The 21,048-nt window shown below is 41.0% G+C and overlaps 1 long non-coding RNA gene and 6 other non-coding genes across 10 annotated transcripts in view; 4 read left to right on the forward strand and 3 right to left on the reverse strand.

The window, feature by feature from the left end:
* Positions 1 to 27: 27 nt before the first annotated feature.
* The window catches only part of LOC105084089 (uncharacterized), a 45,152-nt gene continuing 24,131 nt past the window's right edge, over positions 28 to 21,048 (forward strand). For 3 of the 4 annotated variants that reach the window (XR_012501016.1, XR_006721593.2, XR_006721594.2), the window contains exons 1-2: positions 28 to 98; positions 3,635 to 3,732. This is a non-coding gene — a long non-coding RNA (uncharacterized LOC105084089). Of the gene's footprint in view, positions 99 to 3,634; positions 3,733 to 6,441; positions 7,352 to 21,048 lie in introns of those variants that run through there. The other variant, XR_012501015.1, reaches the window with a different exon arrangement.
* TRNAL-CAA (transfer RNA leucine (anticodon CAA)) lies at positions 9,347 to 9,452 on the forward strand. The gene is made up of 2 exons: positions 9,347 to 9,384; positions 9,407 to 9,452. It is a non-coding gene; the product is annotated as a tRNA-Leu (tRNA).
* Positions 9,881 to 9,952, reverse strand: TRNAQ-CUG (transfer RNA glutamine (anticodon CUG)). The gene has a single exon. It is a non-coding gene; the product is annotated as a tRNA-Gln (tRNA).
* On the reverse strand, positions 13,173 to 13,254 carry TRNAL-AAG (transfer RNA leucine (anticodon AAG)). The gene has a single exon. It is a non-coding gene; the product is annotated as a tRNA-Leu (tRNA).
* On the forward strand, positions 14,032 to 14,104 carry TRNAM-CAU (transfer RNA methionine (anticodon CAU)). Its single transcript has one exon. It is a non-coding gene; the product is annotated as a tRNA-Thr (tRNA).
* On the forward strand, positions 17,374 to 17,446 carry TRNAK-UUU (transfer RNA lysine (anticodon UUU)). Its single transcript has one exon. It is a non-coding gene; the product is annotated as a tRNA-Lys (tRNA).
* TRNAM-CAU (transfer RNA methionine (anticodon CAU)) lies at positions 17,981 to 18,053 on the reverse strand. Its single transcript has one exon. It is a non-coding gene; the product is annotated as a tRNA-Met (tRNA).

Raw genomic sequence — 21,048 nt, forward strand, 5'->3', positions numbered from 1 at the left:
AGCGGAAGGGGCGGCTCAGGGGGCGGGGCTTGGTGCTGGCCTCAGGCCTGAACCGTTCTTTCCACAGAGGTGCTGGGAGGCGTCGCCCCCGCCTTTGGGTAGGAAGCGCAAGAGGGGAACCTCGGGGACCGGTCACCGAGGCAGGCGGTGTCCGTGGGCTCGGCGGGGACAGGGTCTCTCCTGCCTGCAGGCTCCGGGCCCAACGCCGAGCTTCCGAGGCCCTGGGCCTGGCCCCCTGGTCTTTTGTTGGGTTTCCTGTCTGGTGCCCAGGCCTCAGCTCCGGCGAGAGAAAGCTAGCTTTGTGTTGGTGTGGGAAGAAGAGCCATCTGGCCTCCCCGGGAGGCCGGAGGGATGAGGGTAGCGGACAGAGCCCCACCCCGTCTGTGAGGAGCTTTATCAAACAACCCCATTTACAGGCACTCGCAATTTCGTTTCCAAAAAGAAAGGCTTAATTATCAGGTGGCAACATTTCTGTGACAGAAAAAGACGAGCCCAATTCTGCTACTTCCTACTGTGCCTAAGCAAATTGGTTTATCACTCCGAGCGAGCTTCGGTTTCCTCTGAGGTGAAATGGGAATAATTCTACCATAGCGAGGAGGGAGGCTTCATTACATCTAGTTTTTTAACCATTAAAGTGGTTATGTAATGGAAAGGGATGTTTATCCATTAGAAGAGTAAAATACCCACTGCACAGAGTATTGAATAGAGCCTAAACCCGCTTGCTCCTTCCTGACGTAGAGGGAGATTGATGATCCTGTGGGTGACAAATGTTTGCGTTGCTCCCTCATCCCTACCTCTGAATTTCCTGTTTTCCTTTGCTATTTCCTCAGTATTGTCCTTCATTCTCTATAGATTAAATTGAATTTGGACAGCCTTGCTTTGCTTTAGCTCTCAACTTGCTTCTGTTCATTTTAATTTCCATTGCCACTCTTTGACCCAAATTATTTCAAGAATGTCAGTTTGCAAATTTTTTTAAACATGTGCCAAAATTTTTATTTAACTTATTAAGAGGGGTGATAATAAGGGAAGGTACAGTGAGTAAGATATTAATATCGGTTCAAAGCATTTCAGAACCTAGGTATTTGAAGGCAATTTAACATAGAAATGTTTTGGTAAGATAGTTTGCAAATGTTTTTTAAATGAATTAACTAACAGCTGAATGTAACCAATTCCACCAGTTTCCCTATTTCCCGTCTTTTCCTCTAACCTATTTACATAACACTTTAAGGGAGAGAACTGTCCTTAAAAATCCCCTAAAGTACTTCTTTCATTCTGTCACTTCTCAGAAACCTTCAAAGCTTCCTTTTTGCCAACAGGACATTGTTCAAACAAACCCTTGGGCCTGGGGTCCAGTCTGAGCACTTCTGGCCTCCAGCATAGGCTGACATTTCAGTCCTTTTTTAGTGCTGCCAGCCCAGCCTCTGACTCAGCATTGACAATCCTCTACAAGGACTACTCATGAATTCTACCTCTTCCTTGAAGCTTAACCTAAAGAAGCCACACTGATCTCTCACCTTTCCAGTGGGCCTCCCTTATTCATACAGAACCTCAAATTCTAGTACTTGGTTATTTTCTATCTAGACTTTCTTTGACTTTCCCTTGTGTAGTATTTTTACCTGTCTTAGAATCTATCAAGTTTCTAAATCCGAGCATACTTTTGAATAGGAAATAATTTGTGCTCTCACATAGTCCAACACTTTATTTGTAAATAAAGAAACTGAGATCAGATACTTTAGTAACCCCTTAAGGGTAGAGACTCCTCTCCAGACCTCCTCTGATCTTCATTATGCCTTGCACATAGCTTTAATCATATTGAAAGTATTTCAATACTTGTTGAATTATTGAACTAATAATCAATTAACCTAATGATTCCACTGTTACATTTTATGCATACTTCTTAGCTTTATAACAGTTATTCATTTGCAAAATGACAGGTGCAAATACAAATACCTGTTGGAGACAAAAAGGTAATTTAATTGAGCCAGCCAGACCAGGGTCACCATAGGGAAAGATGAGGACAGTGACTAATTGGAGATCGGATGTCCTTCCTGTGAAGCAGCTCATCATCTCTAGCTAAAGTAACCATTGAGAATGTAAGCCCAGAATATTGTCAAATTTTTGACTTTCAAAAGAAGGTAGAAATCTGTAGGTTTATGTGAAATTTATTAACTTTCAAGTCAATGCTTCATGGTCCAGGACAGCTGCTCAAGCTAACTAAAAATTATAAAAAATCATCTCTGCAAGATGAAATTGACCTCCTAATGAAAGAGTAGAAAACTAACAAGATGGCTCTTGAGTTGTTCAGGCCTGTATTTCTAGCTAAACTGATCTTATGACTAACACACTGCCCTCCCCGTGCCCTCTTTTCTTAGAGTAACTTACCTTTTTACCCTAGAGGTCTTGAAAGGTCATGGACTGAACCTCAAGAAAATGGGCAAACCCTCCTAAGTTCTTCCATAACAACAGCAAGTTATTATCAAAATAAAGAGAATGTAACACCCTGTAAAACGCCCTGATTGTTATCACCTTTTCTGTTCCATCCAGTTTTTCTATAAAATTTCAAGACCCAGCCCCAAGATGAGCTCACAGTCTGTAAGGCATTTGCTTGCTATGACTCCCTTTGCCTGGCAAAGCAGTAAAGTTGTTCTTTTCTATCCTTCCCAAACTCTACCTCTGAATCTCAATTTGGCTATCGGGGTACAGAGGCTAGTTTTTCGGCAACACTAACCTTTAGTTAGGGACTTCTGGTACAGCCGTTTATTTTCATAAGTGCTTTCAGTCTTAACACAACATGGAAGGGACTGTTGACTATTTTATAGCCAGTCTCCACTCCTTCCTTAAAGTTTTGTTGACTGAAATAAATGTGCCGCCTTAAAGTTGAGAGTTATGTTTTATTTGGTGGGAGGACTTGAGCCAGGATGACAGCCTCTCAGATCACTCTGAGGGACTACTCTGAAGAGGTAGGGGAGAGGAAGTAGTATATATAGGAGCTTTACAATGAAGACCAGGTAGTTGGAACAATAAAGGATTACTTGTTATCTAAAGAAAACCAGGCATCTCAAGTTAAACAATTTAGTGCTTTTCTATGTATGGGAGGAAGCAAACATTTGGGCTCATTGAATTCATTCCTTTGACAAGCATCTAGCTATCTAGGGCCAGTATCTTGTCCTTTATTATTCTATTTCCCCTCAGAGTGTACCATTGTGAGTGGCTGCAGAGGCTGGGCTGCAGGCTTGTCTTCACTGGGGGGTGGCAGCAGCCACTGATGACTTTATGGTTTCAGCATTCTTTGTTTACTGATATGGTTTGCAGTATTTTTCGTTCACAGTTTTATTCCAGGTAGCAATATGCCCAGCTAAGAGATACTTCCCAGGCCCCTTTGCTGCCAATACTGTGGTAAATTCATGAGTGCAGTGCTGCAATACAAAATCTTGTCTAGCTGGTTATGGACATGCTCAGGAACACCAACTCACTCAGCATTTCTTTCACACTTCAACATGGCCCTGAGATTATGGGTGGCTAGTGATATCTATGTGGAAATTTTAGGGTGGGCATTCTGAGATAGCTTCTTAAAAGAAGCCTACTCAGTTGGAAAGTACACCCTTTTAACCTCCCCTCTTCCTAATTCTTTCAGCCTGGAATGTGCACATGATGGTAGGAGCTTGAGCAGCTGTCCTGGACCATGAGGCAGTCTTGAAGATGGAAGCCATCACTAAGATGGTGTAGTAAAAGGTAAAGAAGCCTGGGTCCTTATTCACTACAGAGTGCCCACATCTAGTCATATCTTTGAGAGAGACTAAAGCAACTGTCTTGTTTTGGCCACTTATTTAGATTGTCTGCATATGCAACAGAAACTAAACCTAACTAATAAATACTATTTTTATTAATAAAATGTTTTATTTTAAAGTAAATCCCTATTTAAAAATAAGTTCCCCCTCACCCTATCTGCTCTAAGGGTGCCGGTAATTTTTACTAGTATTGGCTAAATCCAGAGGACACTTTTCAGCCTTTATCTTAATATTTCTGAGGCATTTGGCACTGTTGACCCCTTTCTCCTCGGACCATTCTTCTTCTAGGCACCAAACTGAGAAGGACCTGATAAAGCTTATGATATTTTGCTTCCCCTATCTTTTCTTTTATCTGCCTTTACCAAGTGATACTAAAGTTAGTCTGGGAAAATAAAAGTAAAAAAGAGGCAGAAAAAGCACAAGGCTACAGTAATTAAAGTAAGAATAAGCCAATAGGTCAATAGGACAGAATAGGAGAAGTAGGCTCAAATCTTTTTGTCAAACAAGTGATGTCAAACCCAATCCCTGTGCCCGATGCATAGTGAAGCCAAACAAACTAAAATGTCAGAGTTTGGAGCAGAATAAGGTTTATTGCAGGGCCGAGCAAAGAGAACTGGTGGCTCATGTTCAAAAGATCTGAACTCCCTGATGGTTTTCAGGGAAGTGTTTAAAGGCAACATTTAGGGTGAGGGCTGCAGGGTGCATGACTTTCTTCTGATTGGTTGGTGGGAGGTAACAGAGTGGTGATCCAGGAAGCTCAAGCATCAGCCTGGTTCTCTGACCAGTCTGGGGTCTCAGCTGGTAGTTGCCATCCACCACCTGGTTGAAGGCCTCGTTTCCAGCAGAACAGCTCAAAGATACATATCAGATTGTTATGTATATCCCTTGAGCAGGAACTAGGATTCTGTTTTATCTTGCTGCGCTGTTGTTTCTTGACTGCTTTCCATTTGTTTCTGCATTCCCTCCTGTCCTAATTAGAAATTGTTTGGAAGCAAAGGAAGGCCTAGGAAACTGAAGCCTTTTTCTACCAACAAGAAAAAGGGGATTCAGAAAGACTTTGTCTGCCTGGGAGTGCCCTGCAGGGTCCTACTTGGTTTCAGTCCCCCCTTTTCTTTGATACTCTTCAATCTTGAGGGGCATAGGTGTGGGACGAGAAAGGGAATTAAAGTTTTAGATAGAGAGGTTAATCATAAACTCAACAGAGGAACTCGATTTTAGGGGGACTTGGCTTCAATCTGAATAAGAATTTTATAGAAGATGGAGAAACTGCAGGTTACTGTTGCATGTTCAATAACTGATCCTGGAACAGCTGGCCAGCTGTTTGGGTGGGTGGGGGGAAGATCCCATCTTACTTCTTACAGCAAAATATATACCAGATAAGTGAAAGATTTAAATTAAAAAAAAATGAATTCACAAAAGCTTTTTGGAAAAAAACTTATTAAAAAAAATCTGTTGTCTGAAAGGTCTTTCTAAATAAGACCCCAAACCCAGAAGCCACAAATGGATAAATTTGATTGTATAAAATTAAAAATAAATGACATCTATACAGAAAAGTGCCTCCAAACAGTTGTCTACAAAAAACTTAATCAGTCAATCTCAGAAAGAAATGGAAAATTTTATTAGAACCAAACTGAGGGATATAACCCAGAAACAACTTTTTAGAAGGCTCTCTGCCCATTAGAGGTCAAAGCACAGTTATTTAAGTTTTTGAGACAGAAGTTAAATTAATGATGTATTAAATGATACATTAAGTGATGTATTATTGACAGTTTACACAATCCAAATCTACCTGTACAATGCAAGTAGTGGGTCATGGGTCATCATGGCCCCTCACAAGATTAAGAAGAAATGTTGTCTCCTAAGGAGGTCTGGTTAATGCAGATACACAGTACACACTAAAGGGGAGGGAGTAGGCCCAAACAAGCAAAGAAAGATTTTATGTTTAAATTTTTCTTATCTTGCTATAAAATATGATTTTTTTCATCACCGCCAAATGATAAAGGAAATTGGGAAAAGGTAGTTTTAGCAAATGAACATCCTTGAGGGATAAAATATTATCACAGTAAGTAAAAAGCAGAGAGAGGAGGGGAGCAGTGGGGAGCAAAGGTTATGACAGATGGTACAGGGGAAAAGAAACAAATTGTTAATGAATGTGTGAACATAGGTTTAACTCACTATGAATAAAATAATGGGATGCTGCTTTTAATTTATGAGGTTAGTAAAGATTAAAAAGCCTAACTATACTCAGTATTGGTGAGAACATGAGGAATGGGTATTCCAGGTCACTGTGGGAATGTATATTCAGAGAACGTTGTTGAGAGCAACTTGGTAAGAGCTAAAACACATTTTTTTAATGCATATACACTCTTTGAGCCATCTACTTCTCTCCTATCTGCACAGGATGATTGATTACATAAGGATTGTCATTATGGCATTGTTTGGATTTGTGAAATGCTGGCACCAACATAAATATACTTCCATAGGGGACAAATTAATAAAAATACTACTCAGGCATACGATGGAATACTAGGCAGCCACCAAAAAGAAAAAGTTAGATCTATATATACTAATATGGAAAGATGTCTGTGATGTATTCATTCATTCATGCATTCATTCAAGTGTGCATTGAGTATACACTATGGCTCTGTTCTAGGCTCCAGGATACAGCAGGGAACAAAACAAAGTTCCTGGCCTCCTGGATTTGCTTTCTAGAGGGAAATAAGGACAAAAGGAAACCAAGAAATAAATATATAGTACAAAAGATGCACGAATAAAAATAATCAAGATATGGAGGATGAAGAGTGCCTGGGGTGTTATTTAATATTGAGTGGTCAGGGGAGGTTTCCCTTATGAAATAGCCAAATGGCTGCTGCAGTTTTGAGTCTCAAATCTATATGTCACAAGGTATTTATCCCAGAGAAATGAAAACCTGTGTTCACATCAAAATCAGCATGAAGCATTGTTCACAATAGCCAAACCTAGAAACAGCCTTCAGCGGTGAGTAGTTAAACAAATTGTGACACAACCATATCATGGAATACTTTTCAACAATAAAAAGGAATAAGCTATGGAAACATACAACTTAGATGGATCTCAAGGGAATTATGCTCAAAAGTCAGTCTCAAAAGGTTATATTCTGTATGATTCCATTCACAATATTTAGGAAATGACAAAATTATAGAGATCAAGAACAGAGTAGTGGTGTATGGTTTAGCAAGAAGGGGGATGAGGAGGTGTCTGTGACTATAGAAGGGATCTTTGTGATGGAACAGTTCTGTATTTTGACTATGGTGTTGATCACATGTGTTATCTATACATATGATAAAACTGCATAGAACTCAATACACACACACAAGTGCATATAAAAGCAAGAGAAATCTGAATACGGTTGGTGGATTTTATCAATGTCAATTTCCTACTTGTGATATTGTACTATGCTATGCAAGTTGGTAACACTGGAGGACATTCGGTGAAGAGTATACTGGGTTTCTATTATTTCCTGCAACTGTATGTGAATCTACAATAATCTCAGAATAAAAAGTTAAAAAAATTTTCCGCATATCACAGCTGCCATGTCTTGTCTTTTTCCAGTCAAACAAAGCCTTGTGTTTTGCACTTAGAGGGCTCTTGGGTTCCTCAACCACTGTGGAAGATGTCTTTATTAGTCTGCTCCAGCTACCAGAACAAAACACCAGGCTGTGTGGCTCAAACAACAGGAATTTATTTTTTCAGTTTATTTTCTGGGGACTGGAAGTCCAAAGTCAAGGTGTCAGCAGAGGTGGTTTCTCCTGAGGCCTCTCTCCTTGGCTTATAGACAGCCACTTCCTCTCTGGGTTCTCACATGGCCTTTCCTCTGTGCACACTCATCCCTGGTATCTCTTCCTCTTCCTGTCCGGACACTGGTCCTACTGGACTAGGGCCCTATCCTTATGACCTCATTTAACCTTAAAAAGGATTAGCATTATGTTATTTAGCAAATCAATATATGGTTACTAATTGGGACAAGTGTTATGAAGGAAGAGACAGGATGCTATGAAAAAGAGTACCAGCAAAGGTAGGAAAGGCATCCTGAACAGCAAGGGGGAAATTATTGAAGAACCAACACAGAGCATGTGGGCCTGAAGATTATGATACCTTTGTGAGCGCTGGTACCATTTTTCTTCCATTTCTGAGCAAAATGTGAACAAGCAGATGACTCTGCTCTCCTTACAGGTGGCCCACTCCCCCCAGAATCAGCCTTCCATAAAACTTCCTTTGTCTTCCCGATACAATAATTTACTCTTTCTTTTGATATCTTTGCAACTTACACTGTGTAACACCTAACTGACATTGAATAAGACACTGTCTTATATTGTAATTTAAAATTTAATCAATGTAAAATATACAAGTTTTTGGTGTGTACCTTAATTAATTGTGACGTGTGTGTAAGTAGCCACCATCCAGATCAAAATGAAGACTATTTTCAGCATCCCAGAGGGCTCCCTCATGCTCTTCCCTGTCAATACCTACCCCTAGAGATTCCTTAGAAGAAATCACTGTCCCAAATGGCTCAAAACATCCATTAATTTCACCTGTACTTGAACTTCATGTAAGTAGAATCTTACAGTAAGCTCTTTTTTGTGTTTGGCTTTTTTTTTTTATGTCTGTAAAATTTATTCTTTTCTATAGCAGTAATTAAATATTTTTTTCTGCTGTGTAGTGATTCACTATATGAGTATGTCACAATCTAATCATTTTGCCCTTGATGGTTATTGACTTATCTTAAGTTCTTGGGTTTATTGGGTTTGGTTATCTAATGTGGAAATCTAGTCTGTGGTTCTTTATCCCTGGGATCGATGTCTACTGACAAACCTTAAACCTCCTTTCTGAAGTAGACGGAGAGGGGATACGTGCATGTGGAGTTCCGGGAGACTGCTGGGGAAGGGGTCTGGGAATTTGGGCTCACTGCCAACATTCCCTCCGCGCAGCTCTGAATTTTCACTCCCGCCTTTCTGCTCCCCCTGATCCGGCCAACTCCTCCAACTTACGTCAACAACCAGCTTTCACGTTCAAGGCTCCTAAATCCCACTCACCTGGCCCCTCTCTAGTCTGTACTAACACGCTGCTTTTCCCCCTACGTCTACAATGGTTCGCTCACTTCTTCCCCACTGAACTCCCGCCAGTTCGGTTGGTTTGACAAGCATCTTCTTGGGAATCCAGCCCGCGTGCTCAGTGTTCTTTCTTGTAATGAATAGATCAAGGGTGTTCTCTCTTGTCCAGTCTGGAGTCGGTGCCGGGATGCTAGGACCCTTGCACCTCAGTGCACTGGAGCGTGCAGGGTAGAGCGGAGGGAAGGGAAGGGAGAGAAATGTCAGTTGCACCCCAGAGTAAGAGGAAGGCCTCACAAGTTCAGCCGAAGTTCCAGACTTTCCTGAAAAAGAAGGTTCAGTTAATTTATAAGGATTTACGTTTCTATTTCTTGGATAAATCCTCAACTGTAAAGGAAGTTGAAAGCTCATGGTGAATGCACATTCATCATAATTGAAGATTTTTCTCATTTCACAAGCTGAACTTCAGCTGTCAGGATGGCCGAGTGGTCTAAGGCGCCAGACTCAAGCATTGCTTCCTCAGTTGGAGGATTCTGGTCTCCGAATGGAGGCGTGGGTTCGAATCCCACTTCTGACATGCTGTTTTTTCCTCTCCTGCTCTAATCAACTGCGTTTGCAGCCATTATTTGGTTCCCATTCATTCTTTACTTTTTCCTTTTCTGTCCTAACGACATACCTTCAATGAGGTCTGATCCCTTTCTTTTCCGTTTTGATTGCTACTTGTTACGGATCACGTTTTGCTCTGTACTCTGGTTTGTTTACTAAAGGCGCTTTTCCTGAACGCTTATATCCCCCTGTGGAGTCCCGGAAGAAAAAGTCTGGGGGGAACAGAAAGACATATATACAGACTGGGTGATTATAGTCTGGTCCTGACCTCACGGGCCAGTGGGACCGTAGTCTCGTGTCCTTTCTCACTGCCCGAGTTCAGCAAAAATGAAAATATGGGAACTGAAAGCAGTTTGGTTCACTCTGTTATCTGATAGAACGAAAAAAGAAGAGTAGGGAAGGTTCCACCGAGATTTGAACTCGGATCGCTGGATTCAGAGTCCAGAGTGCTAACCATTACACCATGGAACCTCTCTTAGCTAAACTTTTGCACACCGTCTTCCTGATATCTCTTTCTTTGTGATTTCTTTTTTTTTTTTTTTTAAATTGAGATATAATTGATGTACAGTATTACATTCGTTTCACGTATACAACACAGTGATTCAAAATTTTTATGGATTGTACTCCATTTAAAATTATAACCTTGTGCTTAAGATTTTTTTAAATGAAAGAGAGGTATAAAATACAATTTAAAATGAAACGCCACTTTAACAAAGTTCTGCCTCTTTTTCCTAATTGATTTTTTTTTTTTAATTTATGGGACTTTTTTTTTTTTTTTTGGAGATGAAAAATCTCTCCACTTTTCAGCAGAACGATGAGGAAAAGCCAAACGCTAGTGTGTGAGGTGAATGGGAGGGAACTTTCACTGATTGTTTCCATGACACTTCTTCCCAGGTTTCTTTCCCTCCATGTAAGGGGAAGCAGGAACTTGAGAATAGTTACCTCTAATGGTTTTGATTTTGCCTTCATTTCTCAATCACACAAAGGCAAATTAGATTTCATCTTACTTACAGTTCAAAGGAGAGAAAAGAAAAATATATTTTTCCCCTACATCTTTGCTTATTCGTTCTAGGATACCTGCAGACGTCTCCACAGCAACCTGAGTTTCTTGGTGCTTCCTGTTCAGCAGTAATCATGAACTTGCCGTTTTAATATCTGTCCTCCTACTCTGAAATGACTTAAGTGCAAGACCAGCTTTCATTCCTCTTTGACACGCTAAGGTCTGGTACATAGTAGAAGCTTAATCAATGTCTTGTTGCATGAACACGTAGATGGAAAGATGAATGAATGAATTTTAATGAATGAACGAATGAACGAGTGAATAAATATTCAGATAGTCCAGCATGGGCCTCTTTTTGAAGGTTTCTTTTTCCTTCTCTCCATAGGATAAGTCTGACAAGTAAAAGGAGCATGACTGTTGCTTTCCACCCCCCCACCCCCCCTTTCCAGATCCTAGCTTCCAGGTAGACATTCCAGTGTTCATATGGCCCCACAAATAGTGTGTCCTCTGGTGTGGATGGCCAAGAGCGAATATCATAGGGTTGGACATAGTCATTCGTTTTTGGTTTTGTTTTGTTTTTAATCTTAACTTTATTAATATAATATGATTATTTACCTATCACTGTAAGAACATATAATAAAGAGGTTATATTCATAGCATGACTGGAAGAAATACTCAGGTATAAAGTACTACTTTAGTCAGTCTAAATGTTAATTACTGGCCATCTACTCTTCATGTGCCTCTGATAGCCTTCCAAAACTGAATTGCTTAGGAATCCCTGAATAATTTCATGGCATTCATCCTTTTGTTGCATCTCCAACCAAGCAAGGTGACTGTCACAGAATAGCTGCTTAATAAATACGGGTTGAAACGAATATATCTGTTGAGAGGTGGGGAAGGAAGCAATGAAATTCTAAGACTTTTGGCCAGGTGACTATAACTTTCTCCTAAGTGTCTGCACCCTCCCTCCCCACACATAAGCTCTCCATTCTATCTTCATTAAGACCACTGAGGAGAATGACTCAGGGAAGAGATGACTGAGCCCCACAATCCAGAAGCAATCTCTCCCTTGGTAATCTGAGCTAAATTGGTTTACAGTCATCTGGTAGCAGAGCTGAATCCAGAAAGACTAAGTCAGTGTGGCATAATCAGCAGTCCAGAACTGAGGTCAGCTGGAGTGTCCTGTAGAAATGGGGCTTCAGAACACATGACCCTTCAAACTGAAGATCTCCAGGTCTTTCTGCTTTGCTCACTTCACAAATTAGAAAGATACTCTTTCGTATGTTAATTTATTCGTTGATACTTACCACAAATATCTATGTAGTTTTCATGATGCAGGAAAGCAAGAAAAATACGGTTCTGTATCTGAAAAAACTTATGATACATAGGGAAAAGCAGACAATTGCACAAAAATTTCCAAAAATTATGATAAATGCTAAAATAAATGGTGATCGGGTGATAACTGAACATAGCCAGTTCATGCCAACAGGAATGCCTAATTAAGAGCCTGCCAGAGGAAGGGACAGCGGCGCTGGGGCCTGTTGCCTTGCATGTTCCATTTCTCCTTTGCAGTACTTATCAGATTGCGATTTAAAAAATTATTTATAAATTTGTGAATTCACTTATTTGATTTATAAATACATCTCCAGTCATTCTAACACCACAAACAAAAGTGTCTAAAGTAAAATTTATAATCTCCCTCTTTCCTGTCCTCTGACACTGTTATCACTAGGAACAATTTGAAATGTGTCCTTTTATACATTGTACTATACTGTTCGGTAACATTCTTTATTTTGATAACAATATATCCATCATGTCATTCTTAGTTCAATTGCATTCTTTACCGTAGAAATTGTGTCATCTTGGGGTCATTATGCGTTCTATGTTTGTCTCACTACTAGGCACCAGGGCGGGGAAACCCTCTCCTCTGTTCCCTTCCTTATCCTCAGTGCCTAATTGTAATTCTGGAGGGAGAGATCAAGGGAGGCTTCCAGGAGAAGGCAACTACCTAGCTGAGGTGTAGAGGATAAGAAGCTTTGAGAGAAGAGAGAATTGCTTAGAGCAGATGCTGAGAGCGCCCAGTGGAAGTCGCAGAGGAGCCCAGAGGCGGGGGAGCGCCACTAGTTCGTGTGAAGTGAGAGGCGGTTGAGTGGCAAGGCGAGGCGCCTTGCGGAGAGTCGCTAGAGCTTAGACCAGTTTAATTAGGATTCAAAATGAGAAGGCTGCTGGGATGCTGAGAACTGCGGCGGGGCAGGACCTGTCTCCACTGGTAAGTGGATACAGGGAGACTGACAGCCCCTCATTCATGAGTCCATCATTTATTAAATAATGTAATAAGTAAGTACTACTGTATCTATGGGGCCTAAGTAAGTAGCTGGCATTTAGTAGGTACTGAACACTTCTTTTTTTACATAAACAAATGAATTAAATGAAGGTCTGTTATATGTTTCATACTGCTGGGTGGTGAAAATACAGTAAGGGGGTAAGTAGCATACACACTGTGTGCTCATTAACTTTTTGTTAATTGAAATAATCAGTTGAAGGCCTATCATGATGTGAACACTGCAGGACAATGTGTATGGGTGTTTTCTCTGGCCTTGGGGAAAACAAGTGGGAGAGGGAGAGTGTGAGAACTTGTGTACATTGGGCATGGAGAAGAGTACCTACTCAGACAAGAGGTAAAAATCAGCTTGGCAGCGGTGGGATTCGAACCCACGCCCCCGAAGAGACTGGAGCCTTAATCCAGCGCCTTAGACCGCTCGGCCACGCTACCGCCCGCGACACTTATTTTTATGTATGACATCTGACCCAAACAACTCTCATTACAGATCCTTTTTCTCTTCTCCCTCCCTCGCCCCTCTGCGCTGTCCCCGTGGGCCCTTCCTGCTCCCAGCACAGCTCGAGAGACCCCTTCCCCTGACGCTGCTTTCTCATGGCTCCCAGACTGACCCTAAAATGTGACCCCGCAGGTAGCGCGGGAGGAAGCTCCTGGCTCGTTTGTCACCAACACAGGAAAAAGGGGTCACGCGGACTGAGAGTTGCAATGGATGCTGTGGGCTCCAGATCCACTTGGACTCCAGAGAGTAATCCCCCGGACTTAAGGAGGCGGCGTTTTGTTTGAGCCCGGGAGCTCAAGGAAAGAATCTTGAGCCCCCACCCCCACCCCCAAATCCCCCGCCCTCCTTCATACATCTCAGGAGACCAAGCTCCTACATGGAACCTCACGAGGGAGGCAAAGAGTGCGGTCCTTACTATTTTAGTCTTGGTTGCCTTTCAGAAGGCCCTGGTCATTCCGAACAGAACTTCAAAGTCTTGTCCTCACCGCTCCTAAAGTCTTTGCGGGAAAGTTCTCAGGGGAAACGGGCCTGGGCTGGTAGTTGATGTTTTGCCTTGTTCTGCGTGGCCTTGTCATCCAAACTTTGAATATTTTAGACGTGAATGAAACCATGGTTCCGTTCTTGTTTTGAAAGACTGTGATTCAGAGAATTTTTGATCGAATCTTTCTTACAATAAACTTGGTAGACATTTTTTACAAGTGGGAGGGACAGTTGCCTCCTTAGCGCAGTAGGCAGCGCGTCAGTCTCGTAATCTGAAGGTCCTGAGTTCGAACCTCAGAGGGGGCAACGCGAGTATTTTTCTTTCGTGTATCTTTAAAAAAAAAATCCGAGGAATTTGCTTTGATGAAACTGAACGGATAATTTTCTGTTAAGCGAACCATGTAATGTTCAGATGCAAAATAGTAATTTTCAGTAAGATTAAGTACTCCAAAATTCTTTCAATTTTTCTTATACCATTTGTAGATACAGTGAGGAGATTTTTTTAAAAATGACTTTCTGATATGCTTGGAAATTGTTATAAAAACATCAAGGTCAAGAAACTTACTGGTTGGGAGAGAGGAGGGGATGGAGGGTTATACTGGGGATGTGGAAGGTGTAGTATGATGGGTAAAATATTTTTATTAATTATTATCTTTTGCCATTCTTCTGGAATTGCTCACCACCAGATCACCAACGACATCTTGCACAAAAAAAGAAAAAAGTATTTTCCCCCCTCGGCCTCTTTGCGTTGGACCTCTTTTCCTGCTTCCAGTGCTCTTGACTGGATCTCTTAGTTATCCAAAATACAAGATGCCAGACAGAGTAAAAAGAGAAACAGGAAATGAAGAAACACGAAGTGATATTTAGAGTCAGGATAAGCACCTGACTCAAAACAAGGAAGGGTGATATTTAATATCCAGCTCTTAACATCTCAGCTTGTTGAATGGGAGGTATTGGACTAATATTTATTGAGTGCCTACTATGTGCCAAGCACTGGTCAAAGCTGTGTCCCTCACTGTTAATCTGTTTTGTCTGAACTTCAAATTCATCCTTGAATACTCTTTTCTAGGATGTTGGTTTTCTCTCAGGTTCTGTCAAGAAGAGGAACCAGAAGGAGTCTGGAAGGCAGGAGAAGAGAAGAGAAACTGTTTTCTGAATTTTGCTATTTCAGTCAGGGTCACTCCAACAAGGGCAGTTGATTCCAACCTCTATTCTCTTAATGCCCTATCTCAGAGTCCTCAAACCCCTTCCCTTTTGTTCCCTCAGCCCTAGAAGGTGGTAGCTATTTTCCATAGTTATTATTTCTGTTATCTCTGGGCTACTACAATGATCCCAGTTGAAATACCCAGTGTTCTTTCTTTTTCTTTTTCTTTTTAATTTTGGCTTTTAAAATAATTTATTTATTTATGTTGGTGGGGAGGTAATTAGGTTTCTTTGTTTGTTGATTAATAAAAGTACTGGGGATGGAACTCTGAGCTATAACCACCTCCCACCAGTGTTATTTCTGAACTACACCTTGACTGATACATAAGGGCTGGGGTATACTGCACTGTACACAGCAGAAAATGCTCCTGATCTCATGGAGTTTACTGTGTTTTAGTGGGACATAACAGATGATGCAAATCCGGATTTTTAACAGCAACCTCAGGAAATCTGATCTGAATGCAATCAGTTGAACAAGATTTTGGAATCCCTCTGCAAATACCCGGTTATTTCATGCTGAGTATTGCTCAGGAGGTCACTTCCTCCCAGGATTCTCCTTTTTTGTCTGATCACTCAGGGCTTGCCTACTGATCAGAACTGGCAGCTTACCTTCAGGTATGACAAGGCAGATTAAGAGCAGAGCAAACACCTCATGCTTTCCAGAGAACTCTCAAAAGGTTGAAAGTGCCCTTTCCTGTTCTGCTTTGTGTCTGCCTTTCCCAGTTAAAGTGCTTATTAGAGCAATGAGCTACTGAGAAGAATGAGTTACTTTGACACCTCTTCCTCTCTAGGTCCCCTGAAAGAGTCTGGGCTCAAGTCTTCTGCTTCTTTCCAAATGTTCCCAGTCTCTCTGCACCATTCCTTGACACTGTCACATAGTCGGTAGGCCAAATCTGCACAACCTACTACAGCACATTAGCCTAATTTGTGTTTTCCCATCATCTCTTTCCCCACTTTGATACATTCTTTATGTGAAACCAGCATAATGTTTTGAAATCGTATGTGATCATGTTGTTCCTCTCTGCTTAAAATCCCCAGTGATTTTATATTGCTGCAAGGGTGAAGTCTCTGTATTTTGCATTCCTATCCATAACCTCTGAGCCTGTCAGTCTCTGATCTGTCCTTCTCTTTCTGTTCACCTTGCCCCTCACCTCTATCAATACTGTCCCAAGATATCTGCATTCAAACACCTCAGGCCTTCTTTAAGTTCTCTGGAAGTGTTCTGATCTTTGCTCTACCTGGAATCTTGGAGCCACATTTTTGTCTAATTTATTACTATGAAGCCTTTGGGTCTCCATTTAAGCATTATATCCTGAAAGAAGTCTTCTCTTACCCTCTGTAAGAGGTCACCTCCTTTTATAATCCATTCTCTTGGAGATGTGGGGTGGGGGGCACTTAGAGTGTGCATACTTTTGTCTTAATTTTCTACCGCTATACTCTCTATCCTGATTTAAGTCTGTGAATGTTTTCCATTTTATCTTATTACAGTGAAGTTGTGTAGAACACCTTGAATCCATACCTGAATAGTGGCATGAATAAATACGTAATTAGAATGGTACCACGAGACAACCTTTGTGTTAAACCTAGCGTTTGAGGAAGAAATTTCTGTTACAGGATTTAGGGGTGGAAAGCGAATGAGAGATTAAACAATTTGTCTAAGATGGCACAACCAAAATGATTAAATATGATGTTTTAATTGATCTGTTTTAAAATAAAAATAATAATGGTGATAACACCTAACTTTCATTGAACTTAGAAAGTCCCAGACACTATTCCAAGAATTTACTTGTATTATCTCATTTAATTTGGAAACGTGGGTGATGAAATTATACTTACTTGAATACACATCTCAGTAACCTATACTTTTTCTTAAGAGCTTTTATCACAATGGCTATTTAAACATTTACTGCGTAATTCATAGTTTAAAAGGCTGACTTTCCCTTCTAAAGGGTAAACTCCACTAGGGCAGAGGTGGTGGCTTTCCACTGCTGTAAACCGAGGGCAAAGCAGAGCTCCTTGCTCAAAATAAATACTCGAAACCTGTTTGTTGAGAGCTTTTTAGGTTAGGCATCCTTGAATTCTGGGGGCAAACCAGAGCACAAATTTGGAAGATGAAGGACCAAACAGCTGAGATTATTAAGTCTCTAGTTATATACAACTTTTAGAAGTAATTGTTTAGATTATATTACCCAAGAATGAGGGTTATTTTTTTCCATGAGCTAGGAGTATAAATAGTCGTGAGCCACATTCAAGGGGGCAAGGATAGAGTTAGGAATAAAGAAAAGGAACATAGACCGAATTTTTAAGACACTGAACTTCATCTATGTACTTTCCTTCTCATTAGGTTATACAAGGACTCATTCTTTCAAGGAGCCCGGATAGCTCAGTCGGTAGAGCATCAGACTTTTAATCTGAGGGTCCAGGGTTCAAGTCCCTGTTCGGGCGAATTTCCTGGTTTTTAGCGTCCCGGAATGAGTAATTTCACACGATATATAGGAATAGATTATATAGATGACGAAATGAGAGGTGTTTTGACCCATATGTGCGACTCATGCACGCTGAAAGATGCTGAGGCGAATACCTGGGGGCCTCTACAGTCGAATGAAGAGAGCTAATATTTAAGGATTGTGCCAGAACTAGATTCTTTCCTATTAAATGCCATTTAATTAAAAATAAACAAACAAAAAAAGCCAGAGTGAAGTTACTGCACCCCTTTGTAAAGGATGTGGTTAGTCATTTGTAAAATTTAAAAATAATGTAGAAGTCCTCTACTCAAGAGGTGGTTGGTAAATGAGTGGCTGAAGAGGTTTTCTGGACATCCAGATTCAGCAAAGGTAACAGGATACACCCGTCCCGATAGCCAGGAGGTAGGTTTTCTTTAGACAAAGTTCGCAACGTTGTGTCCCAATGGCCAGGATGTAGATTTTGGATAGACAAAGGCCACAACCTTCGAATGGTCAAACGAGGGCAAAACTGAACTGCCCCCTCTGAGGTTCGAACTCAGGACCTTCAGATTATGAGACTGACGCGCTGCCTACTGCGCTAAGGAGGCAGATAATACGAAGTTCTCGTCAAGTATTTTTAACACTGGATTTTACTTTGCTTCAACTAGTTCTACTCTAGATTTCCATTGAAAATGAAATGCTCTCCTTCAACGACGTATAAACACAACAGCTTCTACAGCCTGAATCCGATGAAGAGAGTCGCTGTTGATCCCCCTGCATAGTTCTGAACTGATGACCCACCCCACCGCCCCTCAAAACTGAAGGAAAATGTCAACCTCCTTCCCAGAAACCTGCACCTAACCTGCACTGCCCTCGTCCATTGCTCTCGTCTCGAGGAAAGAGGAAAAAGGCCCGCTTCCTCTCTCCTTCCATACGCGATCCTTCTCATCAGTATTTTAAACACATTGAAGTGTTTACTAACTTGAACAACAAAACATTTCCTCTAACTCGTCGCCTGGGTATCCAGCTGCCGCTCTATCTCATTCGGCCCTTCACAGGCATATTTCCCATAAAATCATCTGTCCTCATTTTAAGAAAACACCTCCCCGAAGTCCTATCAGCTTTTCAACAGACTACAATCTCCCCTGACCACTCCCTCTGTCCCGAGGAAGTCCAAAGGGGGTTTCTGGATCTATGGGACTTATAGGTTTAAAGACTAAGGTGTCGTCCTTAAAAAAAAAAAAAAAAAAAAAAAGGAATAAGGTGTCCTTGGTGCAAATTCTTGGGAATCTGTTGGTACGTGAAAGCTGTAGTTACAGGAACAGGAAGAGGTGAAAAGCTTGGTTTACCTACTATCTTGATTTGCCTGGGGGATGCCCTGGTTTTAGCACTGAAAGTACCCCTTCCCGGAAAACCCCTTTCCAGGGTGAGAAAAGTCAGGGTTTTCGGTGTTCCCAAATGGGTGAGGACAGTTGGGGAAAGTACAAAGAAACCCGATGACAGCTTTACTCTCTCACTCACCCATCCTGCCCTTGGAGTGCTGAGAGGAACACTGATTTCATTGTGAAAAGGATGCGGCACATACCATTCGACTTCTGTAGCTGCAGTCGCTGTTTTTCCCCGGCCAGTGATGGTGGCAGCCGTAATTTTTGGGTCGAGAGTTTTGCATTCCTTTGAAGGCTGTGACTTAAATTTGGGAAACAAGAGTTTTGTAGTCGTGAACGTTAACCGTTTGGCTCTGCCTGTAGATTAATTGTGCTTTTTATGGAAATAGTGTTAGATTAATTTTTTACGCTGTGATTATTATGACCATATTTGTTAACAGTCTAGATAGAGAAAATGAGAACGATTACCATATGAACGCCAGCGTGGCCAAGACATCACTGAAAAAGTGTCAATGACAGACAGAAGAACACATGTAACAGGATTAGAGACATAAATAACTCAGAGTACTGCAAAATATGTAGAAAGAATTTGGATTTGGAGATGGTGGAGAAGAAAGTGTGAAAAGTCCGTGGGGAGACTGACTCTCCCAAGTCTTATCTTGGGATAAGAAAGGACGGAAGAGAACTTTTGAATCAGAAGTTTTTTCGTCTTCAAATGACACCAATGCTCAGTCAAAAATAGCATTGGGAATAAAACTTGTAAAGAATACACAGTATCTTATTGACAGCTCGAGTTTCTGATTCAGAGGTTGCAACCTAGGGGCAAAAAAAAGAAAAAAAGGAGGTGGGGAATTTGATACCATTTATCCGCCTTTATCCGCCTCTTGCAGTGCGGAGCTGATTCTGTCAGATGACCTTGCTCTCTACACTTTAACAACTTCAAGTGATGTATCAAATTATGGCAACCAAAAAAAACTTGCCCCTAGCTCCTACGACTTTAATTTGAAACATGGTGTTGAAATACCTTCTTGATTTGTAGGTGGAGTTTATAAAACTCCAACATCCACTGGATGCATAAAACAAGCGATTGCTGATACCTTGTTCAAATACAAACAAGATCTTGTTCATCTATCTGCATATTTGGCAGATAGTACAAATGTAAACTCTGGCAAATTCCATTTAGCCTTACCAAAGAAAATGAAAAGATCTTATCTGCTAAATGTGCTACACACTTTGTATCCATACCAGTGCTTGAAAAGACTGTGGTTTGCTTACTCATGATACTGAGGCTTTCATGGTTTATTGAGGTTTATGGTCACTTTTTAGTTTCTTCAAAATGTGCAGAAGCACGTAGAGTGATTTCTGACTTCACAGAAATGGAGGAAGATAGCCTCTTCAGGTGTGCTGTCTACAAGCTGGCTATCGTTGTTGCTAGCCATAGAAAATATGTTACAGTGTTGGCCTACTTGAAAATCTTTATTTTCAAAGCGTGGAATAAGAAGAATACCATTCTCTAATTTGGAAATATTTTGAGGATGAGAATGGAGGAAAACACTACAGTAAAATGGAAATTTATATGCTCTTTCTCCAATATTCTTTGATGTTATATATATTGTGATAAAAACTCATCACTGAAAAAAGTGACTCATTTTGGGGGAAAATATGACTGCTTCAGAATGAAATAATAATAGTAATAATAATAGTAATAATAGTAATAATAATAATAATAATTTTAAAAGGTATCAGAAAGGAGCAGCCAAGTAGTCAAGTTAAACAGGACTTTCTCAATTTTTTTGCTAGTCAGGTGATCAGATCAGCTCATGTACATAGAGAATAGGTGAGGACTCAGGTCAGGGTTTAGAGACTGGGAAGAGGAGGAAATAAAGAAGGAATTACATTTAAGTTGAAAGAAAACCAAGAGAATGTGGTGTTCAGAAATCAAGTGAAGAATGTGTTCCTATAAAGAGAGACTTTCAACTGGGCCAAGTGTTGAAGCTGAACAAATTGAAGACCAAGTGCTGACCACTGGATTTTACAAAATGGAGGCTGCCGGGGCTTAACAAGGGAGTTTCGGTGGAGTGGAGGGGTAAAAGTTTGGTTTAGAGTCGGCTAAAGGGAGGAGCACAGTTAGGGGTATTCTTTACCCATTCAGCTATTCAGATTCAGGCTTGGAGAAGGTGGTGGTGTGTTTGATTTGACCAAGGGTTGAGAGTGGGGC

The sequence above is a fragment of the Camelus bactrianus genome, chromosome 20 (genome assembly GCF_048773025.1).
Source record: "Camelus bactrianus isolate YW-2024 breed Bactrian camel chromosome 20, ASM4877302v1, whole genome shotgun sequence".
Classification (NCBI taxonomy): domain Eukaryota; kingdom Metazoa; phylum Chordata; class Mammalia; order Artiodactyla; family Camelidae; genus Camelus; species Camelus bactrianus.